This window comes from Physeter macrocephalus, chromosome 7, assembly GCF_002837175.3.
Source record: "Physeter macrocephalus isolate SW-GA chromosome 7, ASM283717v5, whole genome shotgun sequence".
NCBI classification, from domain to species: Eukaryota; Metazoa; Chordata; class Mammalia; order Artiodactyla; family Physeteridae; genus Physeter; species Physeter macrocephalus.
In genome coordinates, this window is record NC_041220.1 from 57,663,955 (window position 1) to 57,669,941 (window position 5,987).

Genomic DNA, 5,987 nt, shown 5'->3' on the forward strand with positions numbered 1-5,987 from the left:
TTAAATTATAATGTGGACATCAGGATTTCTTCATTTAGGGGTTATATGCTGGTTCCTTGGGCAAAACACACTGAGCATTTTGTGTGAAGTGGCAAATGTGAGTACTTTTTGCCATTACTGAAACTTTTCTGTACATTTCAAATTACTGGAAAGTAAATTACTTTTCTAGACAACCATGTCAGTATCATGCCAGAAAATCAGAAAAGACAGACATCAAATTTTTTCTGTACATTTTAAATTACTGGAAAGTAAATTACTTTTCTAGACAACCATGTCAGTATCATGCCAGAAAATCAGATAAGACAGACATCAAATTTTGTTATAGAGGCCAAGACTTACCCAGACCAAGTTCAACCAAAGTTGTGATACTTATTTCCCTTGTAGGAGTCCGCATGGTATAAAGAGGCACCGTGGGAAGAGTATATTAGTAGCTACCATGTCTTGGGTCCTGTGGATTACCTGGGGTGCAGTAGAAACTGTGAGATTTTAGTATTGCAATTTTTCACATTACTTCAAAAAATATGTTAAAAAATAAATTCAGTAAAGTTGCAAAATATGGAATCAATATACACAAATCAGTTGTTTCTATACACTAATAATGAACCACCAGCAAGAAAAATTAAGAAAACAATCCCATTTACAATTCCATCAAAAAGAACGAACTATTTAGCAATAAATTTAACCAAGGACATGAAAGACCTATACTCAGAAAACTATAAAGCATTGATAAAGAAACTGAAGACACAATAGAAAACAATATTCCATGTTCATGAATCGGAAAAATTACTATTATTAAAATGTTTGGGCTTCCCTGGTGGCGCAGTGGTTGAGAGTCCACCTGCCGGTGCAGGGGACACTGGTTCGTGCCCCGGTCCGGGAGGATCCCACATGCCGAGGAGCGGCTGGGCCCGTGATCCATGGCCGCTGAGCCTGCGCGTCCGAAGCCTGTGCTCCGCGGCGGGAGAGGCCACAACAGTGAGAGGCCCGCGTACCGGAAAAAAAAAAAAAGTTTATTCTACCCAAAGCCATCAACAAACTGTGCCAGGAAAACTAGACACCAGACTCCAAAGAACGACACTGGTCACCATCTACACTGCACATAAAACTAACTAAAAGCGCACAGTATTTCACATTAAACCCTTTCTCTCCTGAGTCCCCTGAAGATGCACCCCACCGACCCAGCAGTCAGCTGCACAGGAAGATTCTCCACACTTGCTCATTTTTTCCTCTTGTGGAGTCCTCAGCAGTGGTTCCTGAGAAAACCCAGCTCCCGTCAGTGTGGACAATGCCTCATGGTCCAGAAACCTAAGCCCTGACAGGAGACAAAGAACCTGTCTACTTGTCACAGAGCAAAGTCTGTGGGCAGGGTGAACCTGTGCCCCCAAGGTCAGACAGGAGGGTTAGGCGCCCCCTGTGGGACGTCAGAGAAGTGCTGGGAGCGCCGCACTCACAAACCCACAGGCCTCATCCGGAAGGCAGTTCTGCTCTATATACTAAGTTTGGAAATCCAAACTGAAATGGAGCCAAGTATCTCACTGTATCTTCTCAAAAGATGGTTAAGGAGCAATTAATTACAAACCATATGTAATGAAATGAATGTAGACACAAACTTTACAACTTAAACCAAAATTCACTCAAAATTGCCCATAGACAAATTTAAATGACCAAACTATAAAAATCCTAGAAAAAGAAAAAGATAATCTACATGACTTTGGGTCTGGTGACCTTATTCAGAAAACTGGAAGACAAACCACAAACTGCAAGAAACTATTTCCAAAACACATATCTGATAAAGGATTTGTACTCAAATTATGCCAACAACGCCATTACAATTTGGTAAAGATTGAAACACACACCTGGCCCAAGAAGATAAACAGACAGTAAAGCATACAAGAATGTACTCAAGATGCTGGTGGAATGCATGTACAACCAACTTTGGAAGACAGTGTGGCAGTTTTTTCCAAATCTAAACGGTCTCACCTTAGGATCCAAGAAGTGTACCTCTTGTATTTAGACAACTGCTTTGAAAAACTGTGTTCAAACCAAAACTAGCATCAAGTAATGCACAGCAGCTCTATTCATAATGGGTAAAAACTTAAAGATATCAGGATGTCCTTCTGTAGATGAATTCATAAGCAAATTAGGGCACATCCATGTCAAGGGGAGCAGAACACACCACCCAAAAATATGCCCATTTGACAAAAGGACTATTTTGGACTGATTAATTTAAGAAACAGCAGACCTAGGAGAATCTTTCAAAACCAAGGAGAAAATGCCCTTTTAGGAGGTAAATTTACATTTATTAAGGATATCTCCATTTGTAAGGGTTTGTCTCTCTCTGGACCAGGAATTGGTCTAAATATCAAGAAAAGCTTTTTGGTACTTCCCTGCTGGCCCAGTGGTTAAGACTCCATGCTCCCAATGCAGGGGACCAGGGTTCAATCCCTGGTCAGGGAACTAGATCCCGCATGCTGCAATTAAGAGCCTGCATGCCACAACTAAAGATTCACAGGCTGCAACTAAGACCCGGTGCAGCCAAATAAATAAATGTTTAAAAAAATACTTGTCAATGAAATAGGCCTGGATGTAAAACTGTGTAACAACCATACCCTTGTTTACTGGTCTTTGACCAATAACATCCCTTAAATGGCTTCCTCCATTCCCTAACATCTTTCTTTTGTTCTCAGCAGAAGATAGCATTTAAGCTAATGGCTTGGGCCATTTCAGGGAGTGACTCAGTTTTCCTGGGTATCTTTCAAGTATACAGGAGGTATGCATGGTATATATTAAACTTCTGATTGTTTTCTCCAGTTCTTCTCTTTTTCATTACAAAGGAGATCTCAATAAAGAACATTGAAGTGTAGAGGGAAAATTATTTTTCCTCTCATATACATGCAATGCAATAGTATTCAGAGATATAAAGGAATGGACCATCAACCCGTGCAAAAAAAAAAAAATAGATACATCTAACACTTACATTGCTAAGTGAAAGAATCCAGTCTGAAGTGCTACACACTGTATGACCTCATTTATATGACATTCTAGAAAAGGCAAAACTGACAATGGTAAACAGTTTACAGAATATGTGGTTGAAGTAGTCCATATGATACTTTAGTGGTGAATACCTGTCACTATGCATTTGTCTACACGCACAGATTTTTTACAACACAACAAGTAATTTACAATCTATTCAAACTTAGCTACTTAGAATATGGGAGTGTCAAAGACTGGAATACAGAATGCAACAAAGAATCTAACTGATTCAAAAATGTATGAAAAAACTCACTGTTGGTAGTAGGACAAATGGCCTGACCTAAGTTAACTTTGGAAATGTACAGAATCTGTAGGCCAAAGACAAAATGTGCCACACATACACAGGGGACCCTATGTTCTTTCCCATGAAGGGTAGTAGCTAACAGTACTGAAACTACTACATCAGTAATCGAATGGAACAAGCACTTAATTTAATAAATGACAAATGGTGCAAGCCAGGTTTCTTACCACTGGAGTTGGAGGTTACAGTCAAACAAAGGGAGAAGGTTACAATAGCCATGTCATAACAGATCTGGTTGGAGATATCCGTATAAACTATCTTTAGCCTACACATAGTTCCACATGGAAAACTTTATAATTATGTGTATAGGCATAGCCTCGGATACATGCATATATTTCTATGTACTGTCAGCTGAGCATATTTAGCCCCCACATGTAAGTTTTTAATACCATTCTCTAATAAAAGGAACAAGGGCTCTTTGAGGAAAGGGCTGATGCTAGGACTGAGACAGTAAATATATGAAGTAGGATAATCTTAAAATATCAGAAAGTAAAGAAGTACCAAAAATTTTAAAAACCCACCAAAGAAAAATTATGTAAAATGAAAACAGGAGCAAATGGAAAAAGCTCTCAACAGCCAAAGCAAGAATTAACTAAGCAGTCTAATAATGTAGTGCTGGATTATAACCAAAAGTTTACAATAATTATTCACGTGTCCAAACTGGTAAAAATAAATTACATAGTTTTTGATGAATGGTGTTAAATAGAAGTATCCTATGCAGAAAGCTTCTAAACAATTTATATAGCCACTCAGCTGTCCATCAAGGATGTGAAGCTAACCCCTCTCTCCTCAAGTGTGGGTTCTGCATTATGACTTCCTCCTAAATAAGACACACGGGATGGACATGAGGAGAAAATTAACCTCACTGTGGGAAAACGTGACAAACGCTACTTCAGGTAGGTGATCAAAGTTAAGAATATAAGTGAGAAGTTTCCTTAAGAGCCTGTCCTCTTGATATATAATGAAGAGGAGTCACTTCAACAAGGAGAGTCTGAGCAACTGTCAAAGCCCAGAAGAGACTAAACAGACATGATGACCCCATGTCCTATGAGACCCTGGAACAAGGAAAGGTATAACAAAGGGAACATGAATAGGAACTTCAGTTAATAGTAAAGTATCAATATTTGTTCATTATTTGTCATGATTCTGTAGAAAATTAGACAGGAAAAATTAAACGTCAAATAAGAGAAACCTACTGTAACAAACTGGAAATCTAGAGGAAAAGGGGGATGTCTTTGTAAAAACACATTACCAAAATGAACCCTAAATTAAGGAAAATACAAAAAGACCAATTAATCACTGAGGAACCTCTCCCCATACTGGTTATCCCATCACTGTTCCAGAGTTTCCCTCTCCCGGGACAGGGAAGCGACAGGGACAGAGCTGTTTGGCAGCTCCCCTAGTATATGACCCCAGCCAGTATCTTCACCTCTCCCAGCCACGCCTACCCAGTAAGGACACCTGAGGAAGGATCAGGGATTATTGATTCAGATGTATCAACCAGGACTTTTTCTTTTCCCAGCGACTGGACACACTTACGGAAGTAAAATAAATTAGTATTTATTGTAAGGGTAGAAATAAATTAATACTTGCAAGTGGCAAGTTGAAGGATGGGTTTGGACCTGGCAGGTCCAGTGGCTCACGCTATCTCAGTGTGACCTTGCTTCTCCCCAAAACTTTGTCCTGCTCAGTGCCTTTGGGGGACCCCATTCACAGGCACAGGCTCTCTCACTGCCCTTGGGCCAACAGCAGTTCTAGGCTGACAACCACTCACCATCCATTTTCCGAGAAAGAGTTTCTCCTTTTCCTGGATTCCAAGAAAGTCATGGTTTTAAATGCCTTTGATCTGGCTTGGGTGGACTGGAAGCAGGTGAGATGTAATTCCCAAAGGAAAACTGAGGCACTTGGGCCTTAGAACAGATGCTGGCTTGGAGAAAGCAGCAGATTCTAAGTCAATGACAGCTCAATGCACAGCACAGAATCTGACACAAAAGGAAGAAAGGGGTTCACTTAGGGTCAGGGGCTGCAGCTACTCATCCAGTGCTCTTACTGCACTCCCAAGACTGCAAGAAGTTCTTTCACTTGCTGAAAAAGCAGGATAATTGGTGGTGGTAAACTCAATTCTCTTTCCTTGGGCATCAGGTCCTCACATCTCAGAGGCTGGCCCAAAACAGCCCATGTGCCCTCAGAAGACACACAGACCTCATCCCTGCCCCTGAGAGGTGGGAGCCCTTGAGCTATGCCATCTCCCTGGCCATATTAACTACCCATGCCTGAAAAACAATACTGTTCCTTTTCCAGTTTCTTCTCTCTCCTTTACTAAGAGGAAGAAACCAAATGCTAGGGTGGTAAGGAAACTCGTGTGCAATGAAGTAACAGGAGGCTCAAGAATTATTCCATGCCATGAAACCCATAATTGTCAGGCTTTCCAGAGGCCACATGGATGTATATGGCTCTCCAAGACAATGCAGTCTCAGTGTAAACCTCCCATTTGGAGGTCCAGTTGCTCCCATATCTTTGATTCTTAATGAATATGCATGTCAAAAGTTTCTAACGACTGAAAGGACAAAGGACTGCAGGGCCATGGTCTGCTGTATGGGTGTTGTGTCAGGGACACACTCCAATGTTTAGAGGATTATTACTTCTCTTGGCA